This window comes from Cavia porcellus, unplaced genomic scaffold (genome assembly GCF_034190915.1).
Source record: "Cavia porcellus strain 051 isolate PalLab524CR breed Dunkin Hartley unplaced genomic scaffold, mCavPor4.1 scaffold_27, whole genome shotgun sequence".
NCBI classification, from domain to species: Eukaryota; Metazoa; Chordata; class Mammalia; order Rodentia; family Caviidae; genus Cavia; species Cavia porcellus.
The window spans coordinates 3333225-3357886 of NW_026947510.1; the positions used below are offsets into that span (position 1 = coordinate 3333225).

General features: G+C 42.4%; 1 long non-coding RNA gene across 1 annotated transcript in view; it reads right to left on the bottom strand.

Annotated features, from left to right (window-relative positions):
• Nucleotides 1–928: 928 nt before the first annotated feature.
• The window catches only part of LOC134473620 (uncharacterized), a 43658-nt gene continuing 19924 nt past the window's right edge, over nt 929–24662 (bottom strand). Inside the window, exons 2-4 of the long non-coding RNA XR_010043971.1 lie at nt 23323–23378; nt 13016–13149; nt 929–1579 (exon numbers count right to left, since the gene is read on the bottom strand). This is a non-coding gene — a long non-coding RNA (uncharacterized LOC134473620). The remainder of the gene's footprint in view (nt 1580–13015; nt 13150–23322; nt 23379–24662) is intronic.

The window sequence follows — 24662 nt, forward strand, 5'->3', positions numbered from 1 at the left end:
TGCTCTCCTGCAGCCTTTGGAGCACCTGCTCTTCCTTGGGCTCTGTTTTTCCAGAGGCTGAAGTGTGGACACAACCCGTGCCAGGTCCCTGGGAACTCTCAGCAGGGAGATTCTTTGGAAGTAGCTAAAAACAACCTCCTCTGTTCAGCTGCCCAGAGACAAGATCTAAATGCAATTAAGCTAGTACAATATTCTTTCAGTCTCCATCCTTTTTTAGCCATTTCTCTGAAAAATTCTGTCACTGGTAGATGGGATCTCTGGGTTTCTAAAGGGACACATCCTTGTGAAGAACTAACTCTAGACACAAAATTTTGTTCATGCAAAGGAACAGGACTTAAATTCAAGAATAGCCTACAGGGACGTAAGGCAGAACCTTCATGAAGTTATTCTGTGGGCACTAAGGAATAAGTTAACACATACATTATGGGCTGACTCCTTTCAGGACATGGCAGTGTGATTAACTGCTTCCTTGGGTTTGTTTTGTGTTGCTGTAATAAAATGCCAGAGATTGCACAGAATAAACAGTGAACATCTGCTTCTTCTAGTTTTGGAGGCTGGGAAGTCCATAACCAAAGTGCCAGCAGATTTGCTGTCAGGTGAGAGTGTGCTTCCTAGTTCTCAGATGGCTATTTTCTCTTTGTTCTCACATTGAAGGGGCATGAAGTATCTCTGAGGTGTTTTTATGAAAGCACAAATCCCATCATGCAAATTTACCTCATGATCTCCTAAATCCTCTGCCTCCAAATAACATCACACTGAGCATTAGGATTCACCATGAACTTAGGAGGAGAAGGAGACATAAAAATTTAATCCATAGCAGTGTTTAATGCACTTTACTATGTCATCCAAAAGCATGTTGAGAAGTTGGGTCTACTATGCCATTCCACTAAAGAAGAAAGAAAGTCCCAAAGAATTTAGCTGATTTGCCCATAGCCAGATAACCATGGAGCCTTCACAGGACCCAAGTCCCTGTCATGCTCTGAAAGGGATATTCTTATCCCTACTTCCACAAATTTACTTCTCAACACCAGCTCATACCATACAAATTTTATTCCCTTCCCTTGAGTAATAGTTCCTCATGGCATAATCGCAAAATTTGGAGCCTATTGTGGGTGAGTTCATCAAATGAGCCTGTCACCAGGCTGGTGGTCTGAGGGCCACCAAGGCTGAAATATGGGACTTATCCCACCCGAATATAATGGGTTTGCAGATTCCCTGACTTGTGTCATAGAAAAAGAATTTTCAGGACACATCAGTAAGATACACGAGGTGGTTTATCAGACAGGCTTTAAGATGCATTCAGGAGAGTGCAGGTGCTGAGGGACAAGGCGCGTTGTGAGCATTATGAGTTGGGGCATCTTCAAGATGGTGTTCCAGGACGTGCCTCCTTGCTGGCTGTTGGTCACAGTGCAAGCCATCTGCCGGTGTTTAAAGTTGAAATCTGCTGCCCACCAGTGTTGTTGCTTCCTTGGGGTGGGGGAAACGGTTTGCAGATGAAAAGCACAGGTCCAGAGCCCAGATTCACAGGATTATTGTCTTTAAAATTCTTTAGGAGTTATTTTATTTTTCAGTGAATTTCCTGGAAGAAAAAAGGCTTGAGTAATTTTTATGTCTTGAAGTTGCAGGTAAATGCAATTTTGAAATCTCAATTTCATTGTTTCCTTTCTATCTAATTTTTATTTGTTTTATCTTCCCTAACCTCCCCCTCCCTCCTGCTGTACCCCTAATCTTCAGTTCCTTGTTCTTAAGGGGATACCAGGAGCCATTCCTTATCTCAGCCTTGGAGACTCTCAGACTCAGCCTGGTGACTAGCCATGTGCAAAATTTTGGTATAAGCAACAAATGAGCACGGAGTCTCCACAGGGTCAATAAGCTGTCTTAACTTAGAATGGAAAGTGTCCAGGCAACAGAAATTGAGAATGTCCAGGTCGGTCATCCTTGGTGATCCTTTGGTCCAGTGTTTCTGGCCTCTGCCTTTGTGGGAGGGCTGAGCAGGATGATTTCCTCTTTGTCTCATCTGTGACCCTGTGGAGTATTGTAAATGTGTTTTGTCCAGGGCTCAAGTGTTCCCCAGGGGAGGAGCAGCGCGTGCTCATAAACTCCCCAACCTGGTGGCCCTACAAGCATGAGTCTGTACCTAATCCCAAGCCCCACAGCACCCCCAGATACTGCCTAATTGGCATGAGTGGATAATGTAGGCTAGTGGCAGAACTACTCTCCTCTCAGCATAGCGTTGCCCTGGCTTTGTGCAGCTCATTCACTTCTCAGGGGCTGTGGTGTTTTCAGATCTCCTGGAGACACTGTCTTCTGGGCCACATAGAAGGACTGATGCACAGAGGCACCTCTACCTTCCGAGAGGCAGCTGGGTACTAGAGGAGAAAGAGATTCACTCAGTCACGGTTGATGCTGGATACCTGGAGCAGGTTAGGAGTTTGCTGTCAGCACCCGGGCATTTGAGGCAAGCAGCAGCATGCTCTGAGAAGAGCTGCCCTTCCCAGGCTGGGCAGATGCTTTGAGGCAACTCTCAATCATTTTTTTAAAGAAAATAAAACCTCCTATCTGAAACAGGGACCTGTTCCTTCTTTTGGAGGGCTTGCTCGGGTCTGGTGATTGTTCCTTTTGAATGCTATGCGCTCTGTCTAGGCAACATTCAAATGAGAGAAAGGGCAAGTTGTTGTACTGAGGCACACTCTCAAGACCCAATGTTCCAGAAGTTGCCCAGACAGGGTGTGATGGTTCCCACTGCTGTGGGACTCTGTTTCACACATGGAGAATGCAGGCACACTCCACCTCGCATAGCAGTGAGGACTGCCAGGGGTGCAGCTGGGACTTGCTTGACATCCCGAAAGAAGGAGGCTCATATCAGCACCTGAACTCTCTGCTTGCTCCTGCCCTTGATGCCCTGCCTGACCCAGGGCGCATCTTTCCTCTGAGCCTCAGTTTTTTCTTCTGTAATACAGACATAGGGTCTTGTGCTCTGCTCTCTCTTAGGTTGCTTGAAGGAGACACTGGGTGTCAGACTTGTATCTAGAAGGCCTGGGCATGGCAGCTACATGATTTTATGGAAACTTTGTGTGACCAGGCATGCAGGTCTCACTGCCCTCACATGATCTCTTTGCCTCTTTGCTAACAAAATGAAGAAAATATTATCTGCCTGAGCTTTCCTTTGTGAAGACCAAGCCCACTGCCAATGCTGTATGTCAGATTCCTATTTATAGCTGATTGATTAGACTGTTTTGTAGCTTCTGTCCTGCCCTACAGCTCCTTGACCACCAAGCCCATCTACTGACCCTTTGTGCTGGCCTTGCTCCGCCAACTCCTATTCTCACCATATGGGCCAGAGGACACCACTCTCTTCCTACATCCACGCTTTTGGGCACCTCTTTCTGCAAGGACTTTTCCCCACCTCACCTCTCAGACCTACAAGCCCCATCCCAAATTTCCATCCACTTCCAACCTAACTCTACCTAGTCCGCTTTAAGGCCCCGACAGAATGTGTTCTTCCCTCCTCTGCTCTTGTGGCCTCTTACTGTGACCCTTGGTGAGTCTGTCTCCTTTCTTACCATTCTAGTTCAATGAGAGTCATTTCCAGAAGCAGGCATGTTGGCCCCAGTGCCTGGACCATGGTGAGGGTATTCACTGTACAGAAAATGATGAATGACTGGGGAAAGGTGGGGTACATATAGATAGTACGGGGTCTGAAACCTTACTCTGGGCTTTATCGCTGTTCCCAGAGTATTTTGACTAAGTGTCTTTATCAAAGCTCACAAATTCCACCCTCCACTTGGCAACCTTTCCCACCCCTGCCCCCTGCCCAGAGGCCCCTTCCCCTGCTCACCCTCCTCCTTTCCTCACTGCCTCCAAAATCAATTTTCAGCAAGAGCAGCAGGTTCAGAGCCATCTGGGGCTGCTGGCAGCCACGGCAGGCTGTAAGCAGCTCAGTCTGTTTCCCTTAAACCAGCCCTCGAATTTCTCTGCCATCCTCAGCCTGGTCTTCCCCCTCATCCCTCCTGCAAGGAGGAGGAGGAGCTCTGGTTCCGGACCTAAGTGGCCTTCTTCTGAGGGGTCCTTCATCCCTGCAGTGCAGCCATGGGTGTGGGGTCAAGGTTGGCTGCGCAGGCCCCAGGCAACTAGACAGCACTCACAGGCCACTTCCCCACCTGTGGGGAAGGAAGGATGTGCTAACTGGCAGGCAGAACACCTCATGGAGGAGGCTGGACCAGTGCCATGTTCACAGAGTAGCCCTTCTCACCTCCGCCTCAGACTCCATCTTAGTGAAAGCAGAGTTCCACATACAAAGCCATTTTCTCTCAGTTTGAGGGCAAGGAAGGAAAACTATCTCTCCTGGCCCTCTATATGCTTCATTGAAGGCCTCTCCAGCCCAGGGCCTTGGCAATGGATGCCAAGCAGAAGAGGTCATCACACTAGAATACTTTGGGATGCATTTACTTCGACTGTGGGCACCAGCCTAGGACACTTCTATGCCATAAGGATCCAATCCACACCTCACAATCTGACTCCTACACAAGTACATAGGCAGATTTCACCTGCTTCCCTTAGTAATTAGTTTTCTGGTCGAAAAGAATATTTTAGATGATACTTATGTGAAGATCTACTACCAATTTCTTTTCTTAGGCTCCTTCTCCTGAGTCCCCTCAATTCCCACTATAATGCCTCTTCTTTCTCCCTGTCATGGACTGACACAGAAGAAACCCAAAGATTAATAGAACTCTAAGAACAAAGAGGGAGAAGAGAAGGCATTTATTTCTAGAACTTTCTCCTAGTGACCAGAAGAGCCAAGACCTAAACCCATAGAACTTGTCTCATAGATGATGCTGGGGCATTAGCACTCTTTGGGCACTCTGACAATGGCCACCATGATCCTTGGAAGGCAGGACACAAGGGCACTGGGTCTGTCTCTGCCACCTTCCTGAGACCTTGGGTAATACACAATCACTTTGAGCCATGGTAACTCCTGCCCTTATAACATAAGACACTGGCCTTGACAATCCAATTATCTTTATTTCTTCAAGTAAGGGATCAACACCATTGTGGATGCTTGATAAATGTTTGTGAAGAGTCTACTTAGTTGAGATTCTAGGCTTGTAAGGATTCTTACACAGTGCCCTGTACAAACTAGATATGCATCATGGATTTCTATGATCTAATTTTCACATGGGTACAGTAAGACATTGAAGTACTCAAAACAATGCAATTAGAAAGTTTTAACTGGTATGTTCAGTGGTACAGAGGGATGGAGTTCAGGAACAGTGCCACTGGTGAATATCTAGAAAAATGCTGACACAGCAGCTAGAAGTGCAAAGGACCATTTCTCTCTTTCATTCACTTTGCTTTCTTTATCCATGTGTAAGTCTCGTACTCACCAAGCAGAAAATATGGAGACCACAATGTGGCCCCAGGTACCAGAACTATCCTAGCCTAGTGTAGAGGGAATTATCTTTCATGGTTAAATCATTGCTTTCTGAGCAGTACTACTGAGGGCTAGTGGAGTGCCCTCAGGAAGTCCTTCAGCTTGCCAGGGAAATTCAGACATTCCCATACTGCAAGGTGAGGTGATACCAGTTACAGCCAAACTTTTAGAATCACTGGAAGGACATTGGTAGAGTTCAGTCCAGTGTATTTCAATAGTTGTCCTTGTTACTTTTTTGTTGCTGAGAAAAAATATCTGACACATAAAGTTAAGGGGGAAAAGGTTTATTTAACTCACAGTTTGAAGAGATTTTAGTACATAATTGGCTGACCGCAAGGTAGGGTGTTTTGATAGACAGAATTGCAGAGCAGAAATAGTTCATGGTTGGTAGAAGATAGCCAAACAAGCAAGAGGAGACCATAGCTCTTCTTTCCCTTATATTTTATTCAAGGTACTTAGGGTCAGTAGCACTCACAACCTTAATCCTAGTGCCCTTGACCTGACATTACACCATGAATCAATCCCAGCTTCACACACTCTAGATCCAGGCACCTCTGAAAAAGCCCCACTTATGACAGTATGAGGCTTTGAGGGAACATCTATACAGAAGTCATAACAATAGTGTTCTGAGAAAGTCTTTAGAGGAGACAGACTTTGCCTCAGGGAAGGAAATGAGAAGGACTGTGAAGGAGGGACCAGGGTACAGGTTTAGGCTGAGCTGATGGATGAATTTTCCCTGTCAGCCCCTGCACCAGACATCGTAAGGTGCTGATTTGCTCTCTGCTTTCCAGGGAATTATTCATTGATCAGATTCCCACTCCATCTTCTCCCTCACCATTGCAATAGATCACTGCTGCATTTGTATCTTTATGCACATTTTAAAAATTGTTTTCCAGAGAAGCAGAAAGCTCACCAGACAGCAAATCTTCTGGAGACTTGATCTAAGACCTTCTGACCTCCAGAACTACTGCTTAAAAGTCACGCAGTCTGAAAGCTAAGCCCTCACCTGCAAGCCAACTGGAGTGCAATTTGGGGAGAGCTGGGATGGAAGCAAAGCCCCGACCCATGAGCCAGCTAGAGCACAGATATAGAAGACAAGAACATCCCCCTCTCACGGCTCCCCATACATACCCTGTGACTGACCAGTTGATTTGGAGGAACTGCATTATTTGATTGACTTTGCTAGCCTAAAGCCCAGCAAGTATTTAGAGGACAACAATATACAATATAGTAACTATTGTAGAGTTTCTACTGTCTTATCGCTGTTTTGATTCATGTCATTGCTCTATCGTATTTTCTATAAAATTAAATTTAAAAATACAATAAAAATTATTTTCCAGTATTTGTTATTGATCATGCCCATGCAGCACTGAAGACTTCAGCAAGAGAAGTAGAAATGTGGTCAAGATGGCAGAGAGATGACAGGGAGGAGAGAGTGAAAACACAGATAACCAAAGTGTGAAGCCACTGTGGTGCCAACACATCAGGGAGTCTCAGCCCCAGAGTCTTATTTAGATTCAGATAATAACTGTGCCTTATAATTTATAGCATGCTAGGCTTTCAGAGCACTTAAACACACAGAATTTTGCCCTTCATGATTTGTAACAGACAAAGCAAGTACTAATACCTTTATTTCACAAAGGAAGGCACCGAGATAGACAAAGATCATGCGATTAGCTCAAGATTATCCCACTAGGTAGTACAGAAGCAAAGAATAGTAAGCTAGACACTTGTCTTGCTGCTATGAAGGAATACTTTCTAATTTTTATGTTGCAACATTTTACTTTATATCAGCACTTAAAATAAATATATACATTACTGCTTACTATATATGTTTTACATATCATCAAATTAATATTATACATTTAGTTGATTTACTTTTAGAGAACTTTCCTATGCTCTAGACCAGGAACAATGCTTGTAATTGTTACTTGTTTATTTTTTAAAGTGGCATAAAAAAGGCACTCTAATAATGCAGAATTTAAGGTGCATACTCAAAGAAAACAGAGTGTGGGCCCTCAAGAGGGAAGTGCACTATGATCTATACCTGGGGATATTTACATGCTTTAGAGGGTGGAAATCTATGGAATTTGTAAATTTGTAAGAAGGTCCCTCTTGGTCTTTGTTGATGGGAGAAAGACCCCCACAGAAAGATAATGGCTCAATTTATAGATGAAAGAATGGCCTTATTATAGGAGAAAGGCAGAATCCAATCAATAACTTTTTAAAGATAACTTTTCTAGGATATTTTGCCTGAAAACGTTCTTCAAACTCTCTTCGTCTCTATCTTAAGATCACATTTCTGCCTTTTCACTTAACTGATGATTTATAGGCTTACAGTATTTTTAAGGGAGCTGGGATGTAACAGGCTTAGAAGAAAAGAAGCATGAAAAAGCCTAGAGAATACAAACATGAATAGCCTTGTGTAACTTTCATTGTATCTTAAAGTTACAATTTTCTTAAAAGTACAAATTTTAAATTAAAGTTACAATTTTCTTAAAAGTACAAATTTTAAATTATGACTTTCCTGTTTCCTTTCTACCTATCTTTATTTTTTCTATGTTAACATTTATGTTAACTGGGTCTATTCTTAAGGGATGTAGAGCGTCCAAAGGTTCTCTCTTCCACAGCTGCTTCAGGCTGAGGAAGGAGGCACTGACCCTGCCTACTCAGATATCAAAAATCTCACTCTGATGGATCTAAGAGACATAGGAATATCAGTTCTGTAATTCAAAGAACCTTCATGTTTTGATAATCAAAATCATAGTCTTGATGCCTCTTTAACTCTTGTCACTATTTTGCCAAAAGAAATGTCACTGAATAGAGTTTTAGGAGGTCGCCAAAGTGGAGATGGGGTACCTTGATTTACTATACCTACAGGGACAGTTACAGATTGCCTGATTTTTTTATCACAGAAAAAAAATTTTCAGGACACATCAGTAAGAGGCATAAAGAAGTTTCCTAAAGCACAGTTTAAGGTAAAACACACACACACACACACACACACACACACACACACACACACATACACACACACACCATGGTGTGGGCCCTTGAAAAAGAAATCTATTGGGTCAGGTTTATCAGCATATATAGCATGGAATAAAAATTACACCTTTATTTTTATTTTCTGTAATTATATTTGAACCCAGGCCCTTCATACTGAGCTATATGGATAACACTTTTTTTTAATTTTGAGACAAGGTCTTGCTAAACTATGAAGGCTGAGTTCAATCTGGAGGTTTTCCTGCCTCATCTTTCCTAAGTGTTAGAATTATAGGTATGTGTAACCACACCTGGGTCATCACTGTATTATTTAGTGTCTACTCACACTGTAACTACACAGTCCTTCCATGAGATGGGCCAGATGGAGGCTCTCTGAAGTTGAACACTCAGTCCAAAGTCATGCAGAGGGTCTCAAGGCCAGCTTTCCAATTCCAACTACCATGTCACATGGCCCCTGCAACTTGACTGAGTACTCCCACAGCACCTGCTGTCATCCGTCAAAGGTCTGCAAGTCTCGGTCTCATAAGGCTGTGGAAACTTCACATCTCTCTTTTTTTTTTTTTTTTTTTTTTTGTCTTTTTGAGACAGGGCCTTGCTGTGTAGTTCAGGCTGGCCTTGAGCTCACTTTGTAGCCTAGGTTGGTCTTGAACTTGCAAGGATCCTCCTGCTACAGCCTTCGGAGTTCTGGGATTACAGGCGTGAGCCACCAGGCCCGGCCACACCTCTCATTTTGTTTCCTAGGCCTGTTCTCAGATTGGGCCGTGGACTCAGTGTGTTTCTGAACTTTGATTCCATCTGGTCTATCCTGAGGAGTAGTTGGCTTTGTTATAGATGTCCGCAGCTGAAAAAGTCACAGGAATTCAGTTCTTTGTCTTAGGAGGCATAAAGGAGTACTAGGGAAAGAGAGACACTGCTTGTCATTGATAACAGCACAGGGTTGTCATATGTCCATGGATCTCCATGCCAGTCCAGGCTGCTCTGTGTCCCAGGTTTGATGTGACATCTCTGACAGTGAAAGTGGAGTGCAGGTAGTGCATAGGTGCCAGGCATAATGACTGCACTGTTTTAAGCAACTAGATTTTAGGGGCCACCAGGGTACCATGTGACATCTCCAAGAACCTGGGATATAACCATTACTCCTTATGTCCAGGAAAATTGGAGAGGACACATAGGTTTTTTTCAGCAACCATAAATTATAACAGTTACAACCATTAATTTCTTCTTTGAGAATAAAGGTTCTACTAGGTTAGATAGAGCTACACTGTTAGGTAAATAAAGAATGAGAAGCTACTCAGGGAAACGATGGGGCTACGGAGCATGTTACAGAACCCATGAAAAATGTTACTAAAGACAAAAATTGTTCTAGTTCCTTTTGCACCATATTCTTCTGCTATAGTTCAAATCTCAGATGTCTCCTCAAGGTCCATGTGGTAAAGGCATGCTTCTAGTGGGAGGTCTTTGGGTCCCTGAAGTACATAGAAGGACCCGGAACTTTCTGCAGCACAGGCATGAAAGCAACCATGGACTGGAATCTCTAAAACTAGGAGCAAAACAAATCTGTTCTCTTTATAAGTTGATTATGTGGGGTATTTGTTATAGCAATGGAAAGCTGACTAATATATCTTTACATTCTCATAAAAAACATGAGGAAAACCTTCTTGCATGAATTGAAATAATGGGAGTCATTATGGGAATTTAGGGCATGATCACTTAAGAAGAGCTTGAACCTGAGTTGCCTGCAAATTACACTTCTGTATCTTTTTTGGTAAGCCTGGCATTTATTATTTTTTATTTTTTTTTATTTAAAAAATGAAGACAGTAAAATGGGTACAAATGATACAGAATTTCAAAAAAATAACATTAAGAAATCACCACTAATTGACATATTACATATTGTTCTTAGAAGTAGATGTTCAAGTTATAAAATCAAAGCATAAAAAATGAATAGACAAACAACGACAAAACAAACTATTATGTATGATGAACTAACAAAAACTTAGTAGTATGGTTATCTATCATACACACTTTAACATACATGCTTCTATATCCTGAGCAGTGAAACCATCTCAGGAAGTTTCAGTGTGGAGAGAGGGCTCCTCACTAGAAAGGACTTTGTAGTTATTAAGGTTTATATACTAACCATATTTTCCCAATTCCTCTGCATGCTCCTAAAAACCGGAGACAATCTCAGATTCTTTTTGTGTCTCCCATCTCACCAGCACAATGCAGAACACACATGTAGAAGTAACTCCAAATAGAGCCTTCTGAGTACTGAACAGAATAATGACACTACTGTCATGGTCTTGGGGAGCCTGTTAAATCCCTCTCTATGTCTGAGGCTTTGCCATCCCACTGTGAGATGGACATCCTCCTCGGGTTTGTCTCTGACCCTGGGCAGCTCTCTTCTTTGCAGAAAAGACAATGTGGCAAAAAGAGAGGGGCTGCAGACTATGAGCCAGATAAGCTAAGCCTCCTTGTGCCTCTACTTCCTCACTTGGGATAGGAATGGTGATACCCACCTTTCACACTTGGGAGGACTTTGTGAAATGTAATTCAGGCAGCAAATATGAAAAAAAAAAACTTTTTTAAGTCCTATAGCTAAACTCATAGAAAAATAGCCATCCAGAGTAGGAGAAAAGAGTCGAATGGAGTTTATATGCAGAGGATCCCACAAAATTAAAGAAGCACACTGAGAAGATAAAAAAGGTAACAATTTCAGATGGTATGACGTGGGAACGGGCAAGAGAAGAGCAAGAAACATTTTCCATGTAAACAATGCAAGCTTTAGACTTCTTGGCTGTTAATTACAAGAAGAGACCAAGACACTTGTAAACCCATCTGCCACATTGTGGATAATTCCATACGGCTGAAATCTGATTCTAGCTCTTGGAGAGTGGGTTAAGTAGATGCAGCCAGGCAGGAGCACTGTGAATAAAACACTGGGAAGGCACATTTCTATCATTCTTTCCTATTTCCAAAGCACTTACACATACATTATCCCATTACACCCTTACACCCCTGTGAAGTAGGTATTAGGTTCTTCAAACAAACTTGAGAAGCATAAGTAATTTGATCAAAATCACACAATTAATAAGCAAATGAATCTAAACTCAGGTGTTCTGATCCTAAATTCTTTGCTTCTTCAAGCTTGAGGAAAATCCTAGGTTATGTATTTCACTGTGTTTATTGAGGGGAAGATCAAGCCCTCATAGTATATCAGCAAAGATGCACTTTGGTGTTCTTGTTGCACTCTCAGTTGGTTTTATCATCTGTACATCAAACCTTAAAAGTGTTTTAAATGCCAATGCTCATCATTTAAACAGATCACAAAATAGACTGTAAAGATGCACAAATTTAAAGTTGCAGAAGCATTATTGCCTTTGGCCTCAGGGTGGTATCATTAGTCAGCTAGATAAAGTATTTGTGTACAGTTTTCCTGGATCTTGGCATTCTAGAAGACTCTTAGACCCTCTGTGTAAACGTGACATTTGTCTCAAAGCATGAAGACTGACTCACACCAGATCCTTATCCACGATCTAAGATGTCTAAACAGGCCATCACCCGCTGACTCAGATCATGTGTGTCCACCTTGGTTGAAGATAGGACTGCTCAAGCCTCAGGAAGTCCTCTGTGTTCTGGATGACATGAAAGACTAGTTAAGGTGCAGTAGAATATCATGAGCTGGTCCTGAGGACCAGCCTGGCCACAGATCACTGGTCCCCTTTGTCTCAGCCTATATCCTTATCCTCAGGAGCTGACTCTGTGCAGAGTTGTTTTAAGTTTATTCCTTGAAACAGGATGAAGGGCCTTAAAATGCTCCAGTAATATACTCCCTTAAATATAGGAAACACAGCTGAGATCAAGTGGATTTAGGAAACTCCCAATTCTAAGTAACCCCAAACATCTTATCAATTGATGCATTCAGTGGATTCATGTATGATGGGGCTAATGTCTACTATATTTCCGAGAAGTTTCTTCCGCAGGTAAGAGGTTACTGACTCTGGATCACTAGATGGATCTGGAGAATGAATCCCTTCTACTTTCTCGCCTGGATTCCAAACTCTTGATCCCAAAGTATCTGGAAAATGACAGCATGCCTACTACTCTACTGAACTTTCCACAATGAGTAAAGAAATACCGAGCAACTATTTTGAGTTGGCTGTTTTAATTAGAGAAAGAGATCATTTAAATATAGAATCAAAAAAATGTCTCATTCAGAATCAGCTAAAGATACAACAAATCCACAAGGTATATGCACTTATAATATTTTCAATTAGGATGTAAACATAATGTGAGGTATGAAAGACATATGTCATAGATTTTGTCCCAAGGAATTTATAATAAAGCTGTGAACACAGTTATTCACTTAAGGTCTACGAAGTAATAGTATGAATTGTATTTCCTTTTTTAAAAGATTAAAACCTGGTTTTTAAACCTTGCCCACTGAAATAAGATGTTATTTTGAAATGAATTGCAAAGTTATTCACTTATCCAGTAGTGCTTCAAGTGATTCTAAGATTTTTGGCATTCTCTTTTGTTTACTGATGAACAAATTTGAAAGAAAGAGTTGGCTCCCACCTGCCATTGGGGAGACTCTCCTTCCTAAGGCCTCCACTGCAAAGAACACAGGCTGGTGTATGGATCCAAATGCCTGGGTTATCGCCTTCTGGTTTCTGAAAGGAACACCTGGTTGCTTGCAGGTATCAGGTGATCTAGTAGGAAAAATACCAAATGGAAAGGATTGGTTTCAGGAGACAATGGAAGCAGACGATCAAAGAGTCTGGGCGGCACCAGCAGGCCTGAGAGCTGAGGAACCTCAGTGACACACGCTGGTGTCATTTTCTAGTGGAGATTCCTCATCAGTGAAAAGACAAACAGTTGGTAAATGTGGAGTATACTTCTTTCCTGAGCAACCTCCTGACCCATAGCCTTGCACCTTATCCTTCTGCAAAAAATGCTTCCAGACCCTTTTCATGGGTGGAAAACCTTTGACTAAGCCCTGAAACGAGGTAGATACTCATATATTTTTGAATCACTTGACACAACCCCCCACTCCTTAATTTTCCAAGAAAAGCTATTCTTTATAGACTTACCTGATCAGGGTTCAAGAAAATCCAATCAACTCTTGATCCCCACTTCAGATATCAGCCTAGTTAAGCTTTAATGTGAGGCTGCCCTATATTCAATTCAATGACCTGTATTTTTATAGGGCAACTAACCTGCATAGACAGACATGCGCCATGCAAGATATAACAGTGAATAATGCAGGATGCCTACTGTCAAGACCTTGCTTCCCAGGAGTGCAAAACAAACAGTTCTTCAATAACTAATACGATACAGAATGTGCTAATTGTAGGCAAAAGGTTCAAAGTACTAGGGCTTTTTAAACTGAGAGAGACCATATTGGGTTGAACTGGGAAGCTTTCCCAAAGGGCTGGAAGCTGCAATACATCCTGAAGGATTTGTAGAATTTCTCTACTTCAAGAGAGGTACTGAGACCTTGTAGGAGATGGTGTCAGATATAAGAAATATCTCCTGTAGGAATAGGGCTAAAATAGGGGAAAGAGAATGGGAAACTGAGGACTGGAATGGTAGGGTGCATAGAGATTTTGAAGGTTATGAATGCCAGGTTAAGGTTCTATCACAAGACAGTGGCTAGAAAACCCTCTGTATTCATCTCTCGTGCATTCTCTGGGACTTAATGAATCCTGATCCACTGCTTTGAAGCGTAAAATAGAGCAGTCTCTGGGGCTCTTCTCTTTTTCTGATTTTCTGCCTCAGTGACTGAGATGATAAAAACCATCAGATGCCTGATTTGAAGGAGGTCCTAATGCTGGGATGCTCTCACATCAGAGTCATCTGGTTACTTGCCCTGGCTGTCCTGCCAGCCTGCAATCATGAGAGTCTTGTTTTTTGAAACACTGTATGTGCCCTTTTCTGGAAGAGCATAAGACGAAAAGACAGAAAGTTGTTAGGGACTTAGGTTCAGATATGGAAGCTTTTGGAAATGATAGTAAAAAAGGAGGGAGGGCATAGAAAAGGATTTCCAGAAAGAAAAGAATGTTTTCACCTAGGTTCTGGTCCCACCCAACAATACAGACCCAACTCATAATTGCCAAGTTATCAGGACTTGCCATTAAATTTTCTATCAGGAGTTTCCCACATGACAAGATTGCTGCATAGAGAAAATGTTATATTGTATGCATGTTTGTGTATACCTGTACATGTACAAATAGCCCTGAATCCTGAAGAGCCTTGAAATTATTTCCAATGTTCAGTGCCATGTAATGCACTGCTTCCTGTGCACAGACCTGCAAGGAGTCTTATGGGGACCCAGAAGAATTTCCCTGTCCTTATCTTTCCTGAGAATTAAATTCTTCCTACTTCAAGACTCTGACAACAGTGTGGTGCCTGCCCACAAGCAGGCACTTGCATACTGTGACCTCTATTCCACCCTGCAGACCAAGAGGAGTCCTGGAATATCAGTAACCCAGTCAAGCCAAAGAGTAGACCTGTTCCTTTGTCCTGACAGTACTCAGGGAGTACGGTCCATGCTATAAGAAGTTTATATTTTCGAAAAAGCTGTGCCTACTGTCACATTTAGCAAGCTATATATATATGTAGCTTAGCATGATTGAAACTATTTGTTGCTTACATCAAAGTCTGATATCTCAGGCGCTAAGAGTCTTCTCCATCTTGCACCTCTATAGTCTGGTACATGCGACACATCAGGTTGTAAATGACAGAGGCAAGAAGAGCAAGGATTTTGCAGGAATTTTTAATGGATAAGATTCTAGGGAGCTTATATTATTGCTTATATTTTGGTAACTAGAAATCTGTCAGAAATATAAGAGAGCACGTGGGTTATTGGGATACAGAGCTTTTGTTCAGTTGCTTCCCAGCAGCCAGTCAGATGACACCCAGATATATCACCCACTAGCATCTTTCCACTGTTACCTCTGGACCCCACCATTCCATTCCTATTGTGCTTGATTAAGAGAATAAAAGTGAAGGTGCTATTAAAACCCTTGATGGAAAGCAGATATTTACTAGTCCTGAATGTGAGCTAAACCTTGGCATGCCCACCATGGGTTCAGTGCTCTTGACTTTGGTGGGGAATGAGGGCAAAGAGACAGAAGACAATGGGAGGTAAAGAATGCAAGGGCAGCTGGAACATTGTTCGCTGTGTTCCCAGATTCCAATACGGCATCACTGGCTTACAGAACGCCCATGTGACCTCACTGGATTCCAGGCTCTATATTTGTTCACCATCAGTGTCTATTACTGTAAATAATTGAAAGGAATATAATAGGGTGAGAATTAGTGTTGCCTCCCCCCTTTGCCTTTCATAAAATCTTTTTATATCGGAGGGGTCTGGCCCCAGCCACTCCTAGCTCTATAATTAGTTCTGGGAGCTGTGAAGATTGAGCGTTGGCTAATGACATCTTATGCTCTAATTTTTGGGGTGCCTTGGGCCTTTAAATCTTTGTTGGAACAAAGGGTCAGGGTTTGAGTACAACTGAATAATTTATATTATATGAGTCAGTGGGTTCCTAAATTTGAGAAATGAACAGACAAGCCCCCAAATCTGGAGTCACAGCTGGGGGACCCCTTTCTCCTCTTTCTACTTTCTATATCCTTGAGCATATGACAATTGGTTTGGGTGACAATCCGCAGATTTCCATGATCTTCCCTTTTATCATTTCTGCCTTGGCTGTAATTCGTGTGAGATCCCTGCATGTGGTATCTCAAAGCAGAGTCTCCTGTGTCCTGAGATTGCTACCTTAGTGCATAGACAGCAGGAAAGAGCTCGAGGGCCCTCACAGTGCCTTTAAAGCATACATCTACAAGGTATGAGCGCCCAAGAGGACACATGGCTGACAGTGTCACCTCATGAAAAAATACTTGGATGGACTAATCAATACCTTATTTTTGGAAACCGAGGCCCCAAAACATTTGACCTGACAAAGTGTTCATCTCTCTGCTTCCCCAAACTATCTCACACTGTCCTCTATTCTCTGCATGTTCCTAAATGCTGTCCCTTGGCTCCCAGGCTAGTCTCTGACTGCCTGCTCTGGCATGTGTCCTTCCTTCTTTGTACTGCTAAACTTCTCTTCCTCTAAGACCCACCACAATCCCTTCTCTTCTGTGACATCTCCTTAAGTTTATCTCTGCAAGGAATTGACCACTTCTTCCTGGGTGTGGTGATACCCCTTCTGCGTAATTTTGTGACAGTACCAATCGTACTGTGACATAACAGTCTTTTTCCATCAAGCTGTGAGCTTTAGGGATGAGCTCTGCTATTCTTATATCTCTACTCATCCCAGGTCAGAGCCTGGGATGGTTTAGCCAAAAGGTAATGCTCATTACATGTGTCAAGAGTGAATAAGTACATTTGAAATGTTTATCCTCTCCCTGTGAACAAGGATAACTATAAGATGGAGAAGACAACAAATGCAAAATTCTTGAGATGCTTGAGGGGAGGAAGGGGGAGTGCTAATCAAATATTATTTTGAGACTTCAGCCTCCATTTGTCCTTACCTCCCATGGTAAGGACAGGCGAGTGCAGATTCATACAAGGGCTCACTCTCCTCCTCCACTGTCTACAGAGGACAAGAAGGTGGGACAAAAGGCTTGGCACTGGGGATTAGCAGGGCTGGTGTAAAATAATACAATCTTTGTGGCTGAGAGGTCCTGTGGCCATGGTAAGCCACACTCCACAGCATCATTAAGCGATCGCGCTAGGATATTAATAGCAGGGGCAGCACTGTCTGTGTAGGCAAGTGCTGCTTTTTCCAAGCTGTGTGAGCCCCTCTCCCAGAAACAAAGCGCTCTACAAATAACCAGAGCATGTTCTGAATTCCTCAGGGCAGGAGCTTTGGGAATAATTAACAGGACAAGAAAGACCCTTCTCTGGGCAGAGCACCCAGCTGTAGTAGCTGGGCAGGCCAAAACTCAGGGTGAGGGGCTGGATGAGTGCACAGGGGAAGGGCTCATGAAGGGGGGGTGAAATTCAGCCTTCCTAGGCTTTAGATTTACCACCTCAAGAAACCAGCTGGGGACCTTGAAAGAAATCATCAGTATTTTCTCTGGTTTCTCGTTCTTGGAGACTAAAATGCTATCAATTTTGTAACGTGCTTTGATAAAGTCTTGCAAAAGGCCCTTATTAATTGCAAAATAATACATCAATGAAGGGTTAAATAGTGGTGGCAGTGGTAATGGTGGTGATGTCAGCTTGTTAGGAGAAATGACAGGGAGGCACCTTCACAATGCTCACCTCTGGAAACCAGTCAGCAATAAGAGATGAGCCAGGAGATCTGTACTCAGCTTCCTATCATCTCCTCTCCAGGCCAAGTGGCAGGCTTCCCCACATACAGTGAAGCTCTCCCTGTATTTTCTCAGACCTGTCCCTAGCAGGCAGCCACAACCCCTTTCCACTGAACTCTCCCCCTCCGAAGTCTTATTTTGAGCTTTTCCTTTCACAGGCCCCTTTATGCTCATGACCCTATAAAAGGTACACTGGTCTAGTCTCAGTGCCAGGCAGGTCTGATCTCAGGTTCCTAAGTAAAACTGTTGAGCGTTGTTTTTTCCTTCATTTATCATAATAACCACTCTGTTCTCCATGCTACTCTCTCTGTGCTCATTGGACCAGTCTGATATCTGCTCACTCTCTAGGTGTGTATCCTTGGGTATATAATGTCATGTGTCTTGCTTCAGTTTCCACATCAGCAAAATATCCAGATGATAACATTGTCTACACATAGAAATGAGGTGAAGATCTAACTTGTTGGAAACACTGAATTAATACTAGCTGGTAGTACATTTATTTCTCCATTACCTGATGCGATATATCCCTGCATAGTCTTTTGAAGGAGTTGCTTTTGGCATGGGGTTAACTCACAGTGACACAGATCCCCTAACTGCTCCAGTCAGAGGAACCCAAAGAAACAACCAAATCCTAACAGCTTGAGTCTCCCCATTGACCCTCATGGAACAGCAAATGCTCACCACCTCCTCTCCAGTGGCTTTTTCTTTCTGGCTGCAGGGCACAAGTCTGCAGTCCGGCTTAATACTGTGAAGAAGGCAATTCATTAGCTCCAATATCCCAGGAGACTTAGGCATTGTCTTGGTTTCTTGGCTCTGCAATAACCAGTGGCCACAGACCAATGGCTTGCACAACAGAAATTCACTGACATGCACTTCTGGAGGCAGAAACTCCTGCTCCAGGCCTCTCATCCAGCTTAAAGAGTGCTTCACTTTCGACTGCAAAAATTCAAACTTCACATGTTCTCACCTGAATTCACGTCTCCCCTGGCCCAGATATTACCTTATGCATAAGGACACCAGTGCAAGTGGATTAAGGCCTTCTCTAGTGACTTAGTTTTACCTTGACTACTTCCAGAGGGTCCCTTTCTGAGACACTAAAGATAAGAAAGCCGACATTATGTTTTCAGGGACATAATTCAATCTGTAACAGACATGCAGGATCTAAATCCACATTCAGCAGCAGCGATTTTTAGAAGGACAGAATTTCTGCCACTTTAAAACCAAAGAAGCCAAATCCAAAGAGCAGGAAAGAGGACAAAGGCATGAAGTCTCAGGTCTCTGGAGTAGATTTCTCAGATGGGGAAACACCTATTTCAGTATGGGCCTCAGTGTGTACTCCACACCTGTCAGAGGGGAGTCAGGGGATCCCCCAAGGAAGTAGGCAGAATTCAGATTTGTCCACCCCACTGCAGTCTTGGTGAACCAGGAGCTCTGAGGACAGAATTTAAATGCTTATTGTTAAGGGTCACTTGGTTAAGTTTCTTCTCACTAAGCCTGTGAACATTTCTCCCAACATGGAGAGACTAAGTCAAAAGTTAGTGGACCTATAAGTATATCCACAGCAGAGGTCTGATATCAAGATACAGATGGAGGCAGCTGAGGTTCCCAGGGCAGCCTGATGGCTCCTAGCATCTATTTACATGAGAAGCCAAGTTCAGCCAGGAACAGAGATCCTGGGTGTTTTCCGCAGCCACACCTTCTGATAGTTGAAGAATGACAACTGTGGGAATGGCCTTGGGGCAGGCTTGAAATGAGCTTGGAAGAGTGGAAATGTTTTGGGACTGGACTATTGCATGTGGACTCTCTTAGCGCTACTTTGGGAAGCCTCTAGAGTACCAAAGAGATAGCAGCAGTGTATAACAGGAGAGTCTTGCTCCAATACTAGATTTTTACACTGGAAATTGCCTTCTGTCTTCATAGTAGCACTATAAAATGGATATGAAAATGATTTATTGCTTCTGGGGAAGAATCAATCCAAATGAACCATCTTCTGAATGTAGATAAGAATACTTACTTATGCTCAAATAGTGTCTGTGGACAAAAGCAGTGAGAATGGCAGTTCAGGCATAGCAAAAACAGGACACGGATATCTTGAATCCTCAGGATTTTGGGAGTAGTCCTGTGGATTCCTCTGTGTGGAGGCTTTTACACTGAGGCTTCCACATTTCAGGATCAAAGCAAAAATAGCTCTTTTTTTTGGTCATTTAGACACTTACAATTCCTTCCAGAGAGTCTTTCTCCAACCCCCTGGAAAACAATCTCGTAGTGGTCCAGAGCAAATAATACTCAAGCAGTCAAGTGGAGCTCTCTGGGTGTGTTTAGAAATTTGTGGGTATAACCTCAAAACAAATGATAAAGAAAACAGAAATTTTACAGGCCATTTGGTAAGCTATATCTCTTTGCATTTGAGTGCATCTTCCTTGAGGGTGGTGGTAAATACTTCTAATTCATTAATGATGTATGTTTTCAATACAGAATGAATAGGAAGAGATGAGTTTGGGTTCAAAGCTTCTCTGGGGGAGTGGTAGAGTTGAGACCCCATGTGTGAGTGGGAAGGAGGGGCAGACCATACCTCTGCAGCCTGGGCCAGGTCAGAATCTCTTGAGAACAGTGTCATTTCTGCATCTGACTCTTTGACGATACAAATCCTTGCATGATTTCCTAGGTCAACAGGTTGTATTAATAATAATAACTACTCAGGATTGTTTCTATGTAAGTTTGAAGGGTTCATTAGTGTCCTGCCATGAACATTCCTAAGTGATTTTTTTTGAAATACCAGAAGAAATTCCTGTATAATCTCTAATTGACATACACTGAACAGTTTCCTCAAAGTTATATTGTGAGTTTCTGATATAATTTTCACTGAAACTGACAAATAAGGAAGCAGATGATAATGGCATGTTTTTTCTCTTGGAAAGATTCTATTTCTTATTGATAAAGTCTATAGACATGAGTAGAGAACTTTCATCTCTAGCATCCTTGAGCATGCTTCCTAGGTTTCAGGTACAGAATCAACTGCCACAAGAATGAAACAGGTAGGTCAGCCAGAGGTAGTTCTCAATACTATCATTCTGCAACCCTGGTTCCAGGAAAGTTGTTGAGGGTTACAGCTGCTATTGCTTCCAAAACTCTGATTGCCAGAAGAGAGAGCACTCCTATGTCTATGCTGGGGAGTGGAAGAATCCAGAGGTGGGCTATGTCTGAGCGTGGGCATGGAAGACCTCCCATTACTCTACCATTCAGAACTCAGAATCATTGATGCCTTCTGAGCACAGCCCTGGAACACTGACCATTAATGTGAATGATCTGGGGAAATGCCAGTAGTCTTGTTTAGAACAGGGCCAAGCAAAGTGATTGATTATGATCATTATCAGTAGTACTATCTGCAATTAGTGATAATTGCATGCTCATCTTTGAAGATCTTCGGGAGGTAATTGAATCACACTAAAGAATTCACTCCTTTCTGTCCCTCTTTCTTTTCTTCCCCCCACCCTTAGCCCATGCCTGGAAAGGAAAGAGAAGGCAATTAATATTAATCAGGTCATTATCTTTCATTGAGATTTATGAAATGAATTGTTCAAATACATGACCACATGTTAGCTCTTTTGCATGTCTGCTGTTCAGTAGTAGGCATACATTTAACTCACAGGGTTCCAGGGTAATTCTTGGACATTAACTTCCTGCTTCTAAAAATATACTACTAGGTCAGTGGTGATGAACCTACAGCATGCATGCCACAATGGGCTGTTTGTATCATCGAAAGCTCTAAAAAGTTCACCATCACTGCACTAGATCATCTAACCAGGAACAATCTGTTGAAAAAGTTTCCAGGTCCTTAGCCCTGAAAGGTGAAGTAGAACTCATTTAGGGTAACGGGGTGTCTGTGTGAATGAACATCTGACCTCTGGGCTCCTAGATTAATTTGCTTCCTGAAGCTCAGTGCTGTTACTTTGCAAGATTATGCACAAAGTCACCCAAGGCACAGATAGCATAAATTCTTCTGTGATCACCATTTGAGTGACATAACAAAGACAGAATCTCTCCAATTTCACTTAAGCATCTTTCCTACCAGATATCATCTGTTTTGAGGGGCAAATTCTTTGCAAATTCGCCCATTGACAAGTATCTGTTGGACACGCACTGTTTGATTCAGTCTGAAAATACATTTGTATCCTATGAAGCGTAAGCCATTGCGGTGACTTCTGGGACTATGAAGTTAGTAAAATACGGTTTCTGTTCATGTCAAGAATGCAGGGTGATCAAGACAAATACACAGGCAAGTGCAGTACGCATGGTTGCTCCTAAGGGTGAGCTACCTTCAGTAGCTGGAAGCATTTGAATGTCCAAGAGTAGAAGGATTTTATTTATGGCACAGACATTTAGGATTAGCAACTATGCCTCAGCTCTGCACTAGTTCCTGGATTGCAGCACAGATAGTCCCTTGCCTTCATCTGTTTTGATACTCTAGGCGGGGACTGTGAGGAAAGAACAGGGGCCCATTCATGCAACCCATTGCTTCTACCTGGTGGTGCCTGTCGTGGTCCCTGTCCCTAGGGAGTTTGGCCTGATAGGAAAGGTGCACAGACACACACAAAGTAACACAGCATACAATAAAATATTATCTCCTGTATTATACCCACTAGGCAGATGAATAGAGTGCTGTGGTAGAAGAGAGAGAGAGAGAGAGAGAGAGAGAGAGAGAGAGAGAGAGAGAGAGAGAAAATACACGGGGGTAAAGTTAAATGCAACAAGACTGAAGCCAGATTACTTAGGTTTGAATTTCAGCTCCACCTTCTCTGTGCCTCAGATATTGCAATTATAGCTTCTCTGAAAGTTAGATCAGTTAATGTTTGTGTTCAACTTAAAATAATGCTTCTCCCAAAATAAATATTGTATAGTAGCAGAGCTAACAAATACAAGGATCTAATGAATGAGTGTATTTCTTGGTTGACAAGTTAATTCCTGATCAGACATTTCCATGATAAACAATGCATATTCTGCGAGACAATGGTTTCCTGGAGCCGACTTGCTCTAGTCCACAAGACAGGATTATTCTCTCATTTCTTCCTTAACCTTTAAATAAAATGGTTTCAAATTCTTCTCCCAAATTCTGCATTCAGCAGTAGCTTGAGACTGGCTGTGGTAATAACATTTACACCATGATATTGGTAAATGCTTTGTTTTTTGTTCTCAGAGTCTGTTGTTAAACACGTGTGAGAAGTTTAAAAGTCCCTACAGAATAAAAGAGAGTTGGCATTTTCCTAGTGGTTCCAAATTGTATCTATACCTCATGTGATAAATTCATGAAATATATATTTTTAAGAAATTCCAAAGCACCTCGTTTAATTGGGATCATCAGTCGAGCCCAGAGGAATTGGGGCTCATTTGATGAGAAGCTGGTCATTTGGTTAAGAAGCAAGGGTGTTCTGCTTGTCATTAATATTGTGCCATAAAGATAAGCTCTTCATCAGCCAAAGAGGGTCTGTTGACATCAAGCACACAGTTCACATAACTACATCCTCAGGGGTGATGCCTTGGCAGGGGCTACAGAAACTAACCTCATACAGCAGATGGAATCCGAGCATGCAGCAGTGACTCGGTTTCTTAAGAAATCCTGTAAAAGTAAGACAATATAACAATAAACCCATTTAATGTCATTTGTCCCTAACCACTCATACTTTAAAGGAAGATAAAACTACATAACAGCACTTAAATACATGTAAACATCAAGGTACAATAGTATCTAATATTATCTATTAGTAATATTATCTCTAAATAGCCTGATGTCTATTACCTAATATTATCTGTTAGTAACAATTACTATTCAAGTGCATTAATGAATATTTTCTAAGCATCCATCAGTCTTCTGAGTGCTCTTTATGTATAATAATTTTGCAAAAAGTCCTAGGAGAAAGTTATTATGATTGTTATGGTTGATACATTGTGTCAAGTTAAGAAGTTTTGAAGTTTAGCTAAGAGACTCAGCACATAGCCAGAATCCTTACTCTGTAATCCTCATCCTATTCAAAAGCAGGGCACAGAGATTTTTGTGGGAGATACACACTTTCTGGGGGGTTGGGAGGTGGCATGCATAAAAATATAAGGAGGACAAGAGGCTTGATCCTGCTTCTTTCCTGGCTGCTGCCTTGAAGCGTTGCCCTCAGCCATGCCACCCTGACTTAGAGTCAGCTGATTGTAGACTGAAACCTCCACAAAGAGTGAACTAAATAAACCTTTCCTTCCTTCATTTTAGTTGTCAAGTATTTTGTCCCAGCAATGTAGAAAGGTAACCCAGCCAACGGTTCTCATTTTATCAACAAGAAAACCATTTAGAGGGGACTCAGGGCCTCCAGGTAGTAAATTTCAAAACCAGGACAGACTCAGCAGATCTGGCTCTAGAATCTTTGGGTTATTCAACTCCATTTCTCAAATGCTTTGCTACAAAGCAAACAAGAGGGTAAATATCCTCTCTATTATCATCACTCTATTACTGATACAACCTAGAGTGGAAAAGTCATATCTGTAGGCAAGCATTCATATCTGTAGGCCAGAATTCTTTCTTACTAAGCTGATTTATCTCTAAACTGGCAGGTGGGCAGTCTGGACAACCCAGAAAGTTACATTTAAGGTGGTCCTCACCCTCAAAGTAATGCTGGGGGCAGCAGGAGGGGTTGGACTGTGCCCACTCAAGTGATGAAGTTTACCAAAAAGAGTACATGAGTAGAACCGGTGCCACCTGTGGGCGATTCTTCCTCTTAAATGTGGTTTATTCAATTAGTGAATAAAACACTAATATAGGTATCAAAATAACCCAGGAGAATGCAGTCACACAAACCAAGGGTAATCAGCTGTGTGTCCTTGGAAAGCCACCTCCCCTCTCTGGGCCTTTTTCTTCCAT